Source organism: Citrus clementina, unplaced genomic scaffold (assembly GCF_000493195.1).
Source record: "Citrus clementina cultivar Clemenules unplaced genomic scaffold, Citrus_clementina_v1.0 scaffold_8, whole genome shotgun sequence".
Classification (NCBI taxonomy): Eukaryota; Viridiplantae; Streptophyta; class Magnoliopsida; order Sapindales; family Rutaceae; genus Citrus; species Citrus x clementina.
In genome coordinates, this window is record NW_006262022.1 from 11,192,512 (window position 1) to 11,203,692 (window position 11,181).

General features: G+C 34.5%; 1 non-coding gene across 1 annotated transcript; it reads left to right on the plus strand.

Moving 5' to 3' along the window:
- The first annotated feature begins 774 nt into the window (after nucleotides 1-774).
- LOC112096612 lies at nucleotides 775-881 on the plus strand. The gene has a single exon (XR_002904510.1). It is a non-coding gene; the product is annotated as a small nucleolar RNA R71 (small nucleolar RNA).
- The last annotated feature ends 10,300 nt before the right edge of the window (nucleotides 882-11,181 follow it).

An 11,181-nucleotide genomic window follows, 5' to 3' on the forward strand; every position in this document is an offset into this window, starting at 1 on the left:
TCTCAAGTTAATCAGCTTGCAGTGCTCTTTCCCTTCTCTTCTTGGGTTATCTGTGTTCCTGGGTAAACTGCCTTGACGTCTGTTGCTTAATGCTATAGCAAACTGTCCAATTTGATTTTCCAAGTTTCTCAAAGATACAGTATGACTTTGAACAACTGCTTCATTCTTCACAATATTATCCTTAATCAAACCTTCAAAGGAGCTAAGTTGATCATTGTTGATATTTCTTTGCTCTTGATTTTGCTGATAAAATCCAGGTGGTTGAGCAAGTCTGCTCTGTCCACTGGGTGCTACAGCAGTCTGGTTCTGATAACTCCATGAAAAGTTCGGGTGTTGTCTCCATCCAGGATTGTAAGTGTTTGAATATGGATTGTCCTGGTTCTGTTTATTGACGCTGCCCACATTATTGACTGAAGTTGGATTCCCAGGACAATTGTCGAATAAATGCCCTTCTCCACAATAAACGCAAGACATATCAGAAATTTGGTTAACAATTGCTGGAGCAGTAGTCATAGCTTGTAACATCCTTGTTAATGAAGTTACTTGGGCTGACAATGTTGTCAAGGCATCTACGTTATGAACTCCTGTTGTTCCTCTTACTGCAGCTTGTCTGTTGATGGCCGCTGATAATTATTGTTGGCTATCCTCTCTAAAATTTCATAAGCCTCATTGTAAGACTTAGATAACAATGCCCCATTTGCTGAAGTGTCCACCATCAATCTAATGCTTGGGTTGAGACCATTATAGAAAGTTTCCAACTGTATGTAGCAAGGAATACCATGATGAGGACATTTTCTAAGTAACTCCTTAAATCTCTCCCATGCGTCACACAAGCTCTCATCTTCAAGTTGATGGAAAGATGTGATCTCATTCCTCAACTTCGCATTCTTGGTTGGTATGAAGTATTTCAACAAAAATTTGTCAGCCAAGTCACTCTATGTAGTGATAGAATCTGGTGGTAGAGAATTCAACCATGCTCTTGCTCGACCTCTCAAAGAAAACGGGAAAAGTCTGAGTCTCAATGCTTCCTGCGATGCTCCAGCAATCTTGAAAGCATCACTCACTTCCAAAAATAACTTAAGGTGTAGATGAGGATCTTCGGATGGCAAACCATTAAATTGCCCTACTATTTGAAGCATCTGAAACATCACGGGTTTGAGTTCAAAATTGTCAGCTTGAACGACGGGTCTAACTATTCCCGGATGTATGGTTTGAGGAGTCAACACTGCGTAGTCTTGAATGGTTCTATCTCTATCGTTCGCCATGTGAATAATGTTGTTGTTCCCGGGTTGCCTTTGAACACATTGTCCATTCAGACCTTCATGTACATCGACTGGTTGTATTCCCTCTCTACGGTTCAAGTTTCTCAAATTTTGTAAATCATCCATTGCTACAGCAGCTTGTAACTCCCGATGCTCTCTTCTCAATCTTTTTGCAGTTCTTTCAATTTTTGGATCAAACTGGAAGTCAACAGATTTATATTTGCGCATGCAAGAGTTGCTAGATCACTTATGTCAACAAAATAAACAAATTTAAATAAAATAAAAAATTAGCACCGTTAAAACTAATTTCACAAATCACAATTAACAATCAATCCCCGGCAACGGCGCCAAAAACTTGTTGGTGTAAAAATACTAACGCTATTGGTGTCAATGTGCAAATGTACACAACAAGTAATAAAGTGATCAGTATTCAAGATCGTCTCCTCATGGATTGATGTTATCAGATTTGCTACAACAATCTTAACAGTGTAGATTTTACGCCTAAATTAAGATAAACAATTGATGAAACTAATTTACTAATTAAAATAAAAACACAATAAATAAATACAACAAAGTAAACTATCACGTCAAGCTCAAGGATAAAACTAATGGGAATATATAGTAGTTGAGTGAATAAACTCTCCTAATGGTCTTGACTATTTTCTAATGGTTGGCTCGGTTGCTGCAGTATTTGCTACAGCACTAGGCAGAATCCTTATGCATCCTCAGCCGTCGCATGTTGGATATCTTATATTTATATGCAACCTAACAGTGATCAGTTGTTATGCCAACATAAGATATAGCATTACACACTTAGGTTCTATTTACCCTACAAGGTGAATCCTTATATTTAGTTCATCACTAATCTTAAATCAAGCATGGCCCTTTTGGAACTCAAGTAAAACTCAATCCGAGAAACTCAATTTAAGATCAAGTACTGTTCTGATATGTTCCACTAAGATAGGCCCTTTTGCTGCTCTCTCCTAACTTGTATCATTAAATGGGTGATCAACCAAAATAATGAATAAAAATAAACACTATCAAAACAAACTACTACAGCAAACATGCAGCAACACATATATTCAGTCAATAAACCATCAAGATTGTTTATCACTCAACCACAAATAAATTTAGTTCATGGTTTGTAAAAGAAAAATAAAGAACAAAGTTTCAGTCATGAAACACATCCCCATAAATAAATAAAAAACAAGAAAACAAGAGAAGATAATCCAGATATTTGGAATATCCTCCCATAATCCGTGCGGATATTACCCGCATATGGATCCGCACACTTTTTTGCAGACCCGAATGCTAAGAGTTTAATCTGGATCTAGATCCAGTCGCATCCACATCTGGATCCGGATTCTGCCATCCCTACATGGTTACACAAATCTTCTGATGAGATCAAGGTTGTTTAGTTGTTAAAAGAAAAAAAAACAAAAAAGACAATCTTAATATTATAAAATGAAGAACTTTTCAACCTAGGCTAGCAAAAATTTCTCCAACAAGTTCAATTTTGTGTAAAATGAAAATTAGAGAGAAAGGAACACTCCAAGATTAAAAAAAAATAATGTCGCCCGAGCACATTTAAAGAGACAATAAACATCTTTAAGAATGATCATTCGTCCAGCTTTCTCAAGGGGAATTTCGACAAAATCTACCAACTCCACATCAAGCAACAATAACCAACTATCAAAGGCAATCAGTTTCGGGTGAAAAGGAGAGTTACCAACTAACAAGAATGATTTTCTTATGTATAAGTAATACAAAACGTGCTTAGCGCATTCATAACTGCCTTTTAACTCTTTACTAGTGTTATTTAGTTTCATACATCCGCTTCTTAAATGTCATTTCTTCTTAAATGTCATTTCTTGGAGTTAGCCCTCTATATACTACAAATATAATAGATTCGTGATATTTTTTTTACCACAATTTTTGGAGTTGTATTTTATGATTTCTTAAACTACCTCCAATTGATAACCACTTGCAACTGCTGAAGAAAGTGGGCTGAAGCTAAGGAGGTAACCACCCATGACCAAGAGCCTATTTAAGCTAAAGAGGACATCAAAGGACAGGGTTAGCGAAATTAACTAAAATATTTTATAAGTTACCAATCTTAAAACCTTATCATTTCCTACAAGATTTTCAACACCTCTACCAGAAAATTCCTTGATTTTAACTTGTTCACAATTCTTCCTTCCCATTTTTCTTTCCTTACACACAATTTCTGACTTAATCATCGGAGAGTCTACGTCGGAACCCCACTGGCTATCCTAATCGTGTTTTTTGGTTGGCGGGTATAGAAAGCTGTGATCAGACTGACGTTTGAGCTTGGATTCGTGCTGGTATTCCAAAAAATAAATTTAGTTGTTCGAGGTCGTTTTTCGGCATCAACATTTAGTTAACAAGTATTTATTCAGAGCCTAGTCCATTTTTCACTTCAAATTATGTGGGGTTTATGAGAGGGAGAAATTGATGGTGCCAAGTCAAAAAAATTTATGGGAGAGTCTACAGTGCTTCTAATAAAAAAGATAAACCAGTAAAACAAGCACAAAGGCTAATTATAATCTGTTAGATTATTTTAAATTTTAAAGTATGTGACCTACATGACTTTTTTTTATCTAAATTAAATTAAATTAATTAATTTGGACTAAAATCCTATTAGTTAGTTTTGAAAAAGTTTAATAACTACATATCTTGATTGAAAGTGGATTAAGAGTGGTGGTAGGTTGAAACTGGTCCTCTCTTTGTCAAGAATAAAACAATACTTTTTTCTCTATTCAGAACAATATGTCAAAAACTAAGGGGCTAGTTTGGAACTGTGATTGTTGATTAAATAAGATGCTTTTGTTGTGCAGATGTAATAAGCACCTGATTAAAAAAACAGTTTCTTGTAGCGGATTAAAAAAGTAGTTTAGTCTTTGGTAAACTATGTTATTGCAGTTGCTATGAGTTTGAAAAGCAGTGTACATCATTTTGGTAATTTTATTACAAATGTATTGTTTTATTATATAATGACCAAAATAGACATAAGTTTAAATTACCTTTTTTTTTAGAGTATGATTAATGATGTTTAGACATCCCTTTTTCTTTTTAAAACATGTACAATTACATAAAGTGAAAAATGAATTCAATAAATTTATTATATAGAATATGATAAGAATTCATACTAATACATAATTCAGATAAAATAAAATAAAAATAGTATGCATTATATTCATAGTAAATTGGATGCAATAAACATCATAACTATAGAAAAAAAAAAGAAATGGATTGAATATTAAAAACCATAGTTATGAAATTAATTTTAAAAGTTATGGTTAATTTCATGTGAAATTCTTCAAAATTAAAAAAAATACATAATTATGTGCAAACCATTTTTAATCTTATAATAGAAAATACTAGTAAAATATAAAAAATATGAACTTTCTAGATAAAAAATTTGATACTAAAGAGAATATATAATAGTTGTGGCGGTAATTTGATTATGGTGGTAATATGATATCTATGTTAGAACAAGAAAACTTTTGGTGAAAATCATCACTTATAACCCAGGAACATTCATGTTGTATCACCAAAAATCAATAACAAAATTATGCGAAAGCGTACCTAAATCCATAATACTAAATTGCTCTCTGGAGTTGTGTGGTTGCCCTTTTAGATCAATACATTTCCTAGAGGATCCTATAGTTTTCTCTGGCATCTCTTTCTAATGATGGGATGTCAGAAACAATGGAAAGATATGTGTGACATAAGGACCATAACTACTTATATAGAAAACTTTTCCTATTGTCATTAGGTATTCCTAATTTTGTCCATCATAGAATTAGAATACTATTAGGTCTCTACACATTAAAGGCAATACCTTATTAGATACATTAAACCCCGTAATACCGAAAACCTTAATAGATTACTTTTAATTAGGCTTAACCTTACATGACAGTCCACAACACATAATCATTCACATATAAGGCCAATATTGGATTAAAAATCCAACAATGCTAGATTAAAAAACCCAACAATCTAATGGCTTAATATTATAGTATATGGGAAAATAAGACATAATTATTTTTTAAAAATATTAAGATTATAATAGGAAATTTAAAAAGGTATAATAGCTTATTTAATAAGTTGCTTATAAAAAGTAACCCTTTACCTACTTTTAAAAGCTACTGTCAAAATGGAGAAAATTATGAAATAAGCAGTTTTTACAAAATTTACCACAAATTATTTTTGTCACAAATTATAAAATAAGCAACTTATTGCGTTTCACCCTCAATCCAAACGGGCCTAAGGGTTCAAGAGAGAGGAACATGTTTTTCATCATTTTTTGTTCTCTGCAATCAATTTCATATTATTTTAAGATTTGAGGTTCGTAGTTTATGCAAAATTAGAGTTTGATTTGCACTGATTTTTGGAATTTACTAACATAAGCAGGGATGCAACATGATTACCTTTTTTTGTTCAATGCATCGTGACTTTGATAAGTTTATATAAATTGAATTAATCATGAATCACATGACTACACACTTACACACTTAAGGGATGAATATCGAAACTTTGAATGGACTCTCATGACCACACCGTCTGCCGATGACACCCCCCAAATTGGTAGCCCCTATAGCAACCGTTAACACTTCAAACCATAGGCCCTAGACCGCAACAAACCTCTCAAAGTTTGTTCCACCCTGTCGCCACCGTGCCTGCTGTTGTATGATTTCTAATGCTATTGGTGTCAATGTGCAAGTGTACACAACAAGTAATATAATGATAAGTATTTAAGATTGTCTCCACAGGGATTAATGTTATAAGAATTGCTACAGCAACCTAATCAGTGCAATTTTAAATTAATTATGAAAGAACAATTGATAAAATTGATTTCCTAAAATTAACAAGGCAATAAATAAAATGTAATTAAGAAGAATTTCAACTTTAACACGAGAGACTAATTGATGAGAATGGAGTAGTTGAATGATTAAACTCACTTAATGGTTTTGACTATGTTCCTACTTTTTAGTTCAGTTGCTACAACATCTGCTACAGCACTAGGCATAATCCTTATGTACCCTCAGCTGTCGCTTGTTGGATGTTTATATCTTGATGTAATTTAACAGTAACCAATTGTCAGGCTAACATAAGATATAACATTACACATCTTAGGTTCTAATTACCCTACAAGGTGTATCTCTATGTCTAGTTCATCAAAAGTTTTAGATTAAACATGGCTCTTTTCGAATCAAGTTAAACTCAACTCAGGAAACCCAATCTAAAACCAAGTATTGCTCTAATATGTTCCACTAAGTCAAGCGTTTTTTAGACTATTTCTTAGCTAGTATCACTAAATGGGTGTTCAACTGAAATAATGAATTTTAATAATTATTATCAAAACAATGTGCTACAGCAAACATGCAACAACGCTAAATATCAATCAATTAACCATCAAGATTGTTTATCACTCAATCACAAATAAATTTAGTTCATAATTTGTGATAAAACAAAAACCAAAAAAGTTTTAGCCTTCAAACAAATTATCATAACAAGATAAAAACAAGAGAACAAGAACAAGAGTTAAATCTGCTCGATGTTCTTCTCGAATCTGTTGTTGTTGTCCTCAATTCTCTCTCTTGATCTCAGTTTTTTCCCTTGTGTTGTTTCTCTCTCTTCTTATCTCTAATGACGGCCCCCTTTTTCATTATAATGTGCTCCTTTTATAAGTCGAAATTTAGGGTTACCATAAACATTTGGCAATGAATCTCTTATTTTTTGAAACTTTAGATTTCAATCTTCTATTTAACGCACGGAATCTCGTTTATCGTTGCTCCAATCGTTGTTGTAGCAATAGTGCTACAACTTATTGCTCAAGCATCTTCATTATTCAAGACTTGGTTTAATTCCATTGCATCCAAGCTCTTTTGTAACTTTGCATGCTTGCCAGTGCAATCTTCCATCCATGAGATTTAAGCTTCTTGGTCACCTATAATTATACACGTAATCAGAGCACACAATCATCTAAAAACGTATGAATTTTATTGAAATTAAACTTAAATGACTACTCATGCAAAATATAACTAAAATACAATGAAAACATATCATTTACTCTTTAAGTAATGTTGATTTAAGCATAAAAACACCATGATAACTCTCATTTCATAGAGTTATCACCTGCCTTTGTTGGTGCCACTTGCTTGCCGACGAAACCACTGTTGAACTTGATACACTCCCAACAGTCACCTCACACCCTCTAGCTACCACTAACCCCCTCAGATCCCCACTTTCTAAACCCTAGTACACACGAGCACAACCCAAACTCAAGCCGCCACTTATTGGCCGTCACCAGTGGCTCCCTTACACAGCCGACCAATCCCACCACCACCTCCATATAGCCTTTTCACCATCAAACCAATTCAAAGCGAGTTGTTACACATCCACTTTTACAAACCCTATTTCCTAAAACCCTAGCTTAATAAATGCAACCTCATGGCACATACACTGTGACGTTGTAGTTTTACCATTTGGCCATAACTAGTCTCAATTACAAAGCCTCGCCGACCTAACCAATTCCCATTATCTCCAGAATTGATCAAAAGCAACCACCACCCAAAATTGTACAACAATCTCCAATCATCAAAATCGCACTTGTCCCAAATCTTTATATGCCTCTGTGGTTATTCTTGTATCAATCCTTGATCTCAACGCTTTCTACTGCCCTCTAAAATCCTTTGTCAATGATGTTGCTGGCTTTTCGGTTCCTTAGATCCCTGTTAAGCGAGTTCTCTCCATTGCAGAAAACCTGCCATTCACTTTTCTACTTTGAAATTCAGTCAATGGCCAAACCTTTTAAATTAACTGTTGTTAGTAAGCTCTTTTTTGCCCGTGCACCTATGGATGTCATTGGCAAGTTTTTGTTTTTTTTTTTTTTATGTCCCTTAGGTTAAAATGGAATTCCTAGGTTTCATTGTTGGATAATAGACATATTATTATTAAGCTTGAGATGCAAGAAGATTACTCTAGAATTTGGATTCGGCAGACCTAGTATGGTAATAGCAGAGGTATGCGTATTTTTAAATGGACAATTGATTTTGGATGTTCTGAGGAATCCTCAACTGTGCCAATTAGGGTATCTTTTTGTACTCACCAATTCATTTTACTAATTTCAAATGAGCTCTTTTTGTATTGCTTTAAATGTTGGCAAGCCAATACGTGTAGATCACGCTATGACCTCTATTAATAGGCCATCTGTTGCTAGGGTTTTGATAGAATATAATGTTCCATGACCTTTATTGTTGCGCCTTTGGATTAGACAGGGGGATTCTAGTTTCTGGCATGATATTATTTTTTAGCGGGTTCCTTCTTATTGTGCTTCTTATAGGCACCTTGGCTATTCTGCAAATTGTTGTTATATAGCTAATCCTAGGCTTCAGAAACCTTAACAGCCTGTTAATGAACCTTAGGATAGAGATACTAGAGATAAGGGTAAGCAACCTATGTCTATTGTAGATAACCAGCATGGAGGTCCTGATCTTAGCTTTCTTTTGTTCAAGTGCAGTCTTTTAGTTTGTCTCAGCAACTTATGCTCGGTGTTATTATGGGTGCCTCTCCGGATACTAGAATCCTACTTTTGTTTTTTAGTTTGGGAAATTTGTAACCTACCCCCAAATAAATTGACATTCTGCACCGCGCACCCAAGAAAAATGACGTGTTGCACCACGCCCCCAATTCTGTTTGTTTTTCGGTTATTATTAACGGAATGGTGTGAAATTTAATGAAATGACGAAAATACCCATTTTTTTTAAATTCAAACACTTAAGCTGCAAAAGACCATTTTTTTATTGTGTTAATTGATGCTATTATCCCTGTATGAAGGCTTTGCACATCGTTGATGAGGCTAATGATAGACATTTGCTTGAATGGCCAAGTAAATATGGATTATTTACATTGCCTCGTGGTAGCACATGAATGAAGCAACATTCAACTTAAGTGGATGCTGAAGCCTCGATCCAATGGCTATATATGTTTCCAACGATTAAATTAAGCACCCAAATATATAGAGATTCAAGACACACACCCTCACAACCAGCCTCTATCAACATTCAACACACACACCCTCACAACCAGCTTCCATCAATATTCAACAATAAACATCAGCAGCAACTTCATACCTTCAACTTTCACCCAATGCAAGCTTAAAACATCAGTAGCAATAACAGCATACCACATTCAACAATTAAGCATAACACTTTCAGTTGTGACTCCATTATTTGTACATATCATAAACATTACAAGGAATAAACCATAGAAAAATAAGAGAAGATGTCTGGTTCGAGGAGTGCATCAAGTTCATCAACCCACCCAACATCACAGAGGAATTTAATCAATGGGGGCATTATCAAGTTTCGTAACAAAATATGCTACTGTCAACGCAGACCAGCAATCAAAATTTCAGAATCTATACCAAATCCCAATAGATTACACTACTGTTGTCCTAATGACCATGGATGTGGTTTTTTTAGATGGTGGGAGCCAACTAAAGAGGAGGCTATAGAAATTCAAGCAAGATCACACCTATTTGAAGAACAAGCAAATCCATACATGGTCGAAGAAGTTGTTCACAACAGTCGTAGTTTTAGTGACAAATTAGACATCGACGCCTTTCATCATAGGTTTACCAACATTGAAACCATACTTCATCAACTGAAAAAGTATCAATTCACAACCATATTGATGCTACTAGTTTTTTTGTTTGTAATACATTATAATGCAAGTTATAATAGTGTAGAATGATTGATTGTAACAAAAAAGCAAGCCATATATTAACTATAATATCTTATCTGATTTGAGCATTCTAATATAAATTACATTTTGATTCTCAAACAAACATTGGCAGCAGCCTATACATTCTAATTAGAACCTCTACGGTTACATACATTTGAAATCAAAAAACAAAATGAATTGTTGGTCTAATCCCTAATACTTGTATATGAGTCTTATGCCCAACAACTTACAAAATGCCACGAACTTTGCACAACTTATATACTATTTATCACAAAATGCACACTACAGCTCCAATTTCATGTAAAAAATAGAGCAAGTCAAAATACAAGCCTGTTGATCTTCATGTTGGTCGGGTGGTTCAAAATGGCATTGTGGAAGGTGTCAAAAAATGGTTATACTACCTCCACTACTTGTTAGCAAATCTGCTACTGCCAATGCTTCAAGCAAACATACACGATCACTGCATTCAAAATGACATTATTGAAATATCATACCAAGTTATAATAATATACATGAAATATTATGCAAAATGTATCTAATACTCATGTATAATAATTGTAGATGATATGTTTACAAATACCATAAAACTTCCATTTATAAAGTATTCAAATTAATTTTTGGCCTAGCAAACATATAACTTACCCTTCATGGTGGGAAAGCCGATGCCTTCCCTTTGTCCAACTTCTTCTTAGCTTTATGCTCATCTCTTCGATAGTCTTCCCTCGGGTCAATTCCAGCAGCTATTATGATCTTTTTCCCTTGCACACCCACCCAAGCAGCATCACTGCTTCCTTCCATCCTTTTTCTTTTAACCAAATTCTTTGAAGCTGATGGGCCTGCCTGAGTGGCAGTCTTATGCTTTTTGGAATTACGCAGATTGTATGTTCTTATATCTTCAACTTCTATAGCCACTTGGATGTTATCACTTGTCTGTCTTAGAGCAACGATTGATGCACAAGCAGGTCCTTCTAATGCTGCAGCTGTATCTTTTACTATGGCATTAAACATCTTTCAATTGCTACTTCACTAAATATAAATTAAATCATATGTGTTTGGGAGGGATACTGTTTGGGACAAATGCGTCTAAGGGACCAGGAATGACAAGCGGACATCTGATGGCGGAGTTCTGCGAACCGATGTGTTCGTT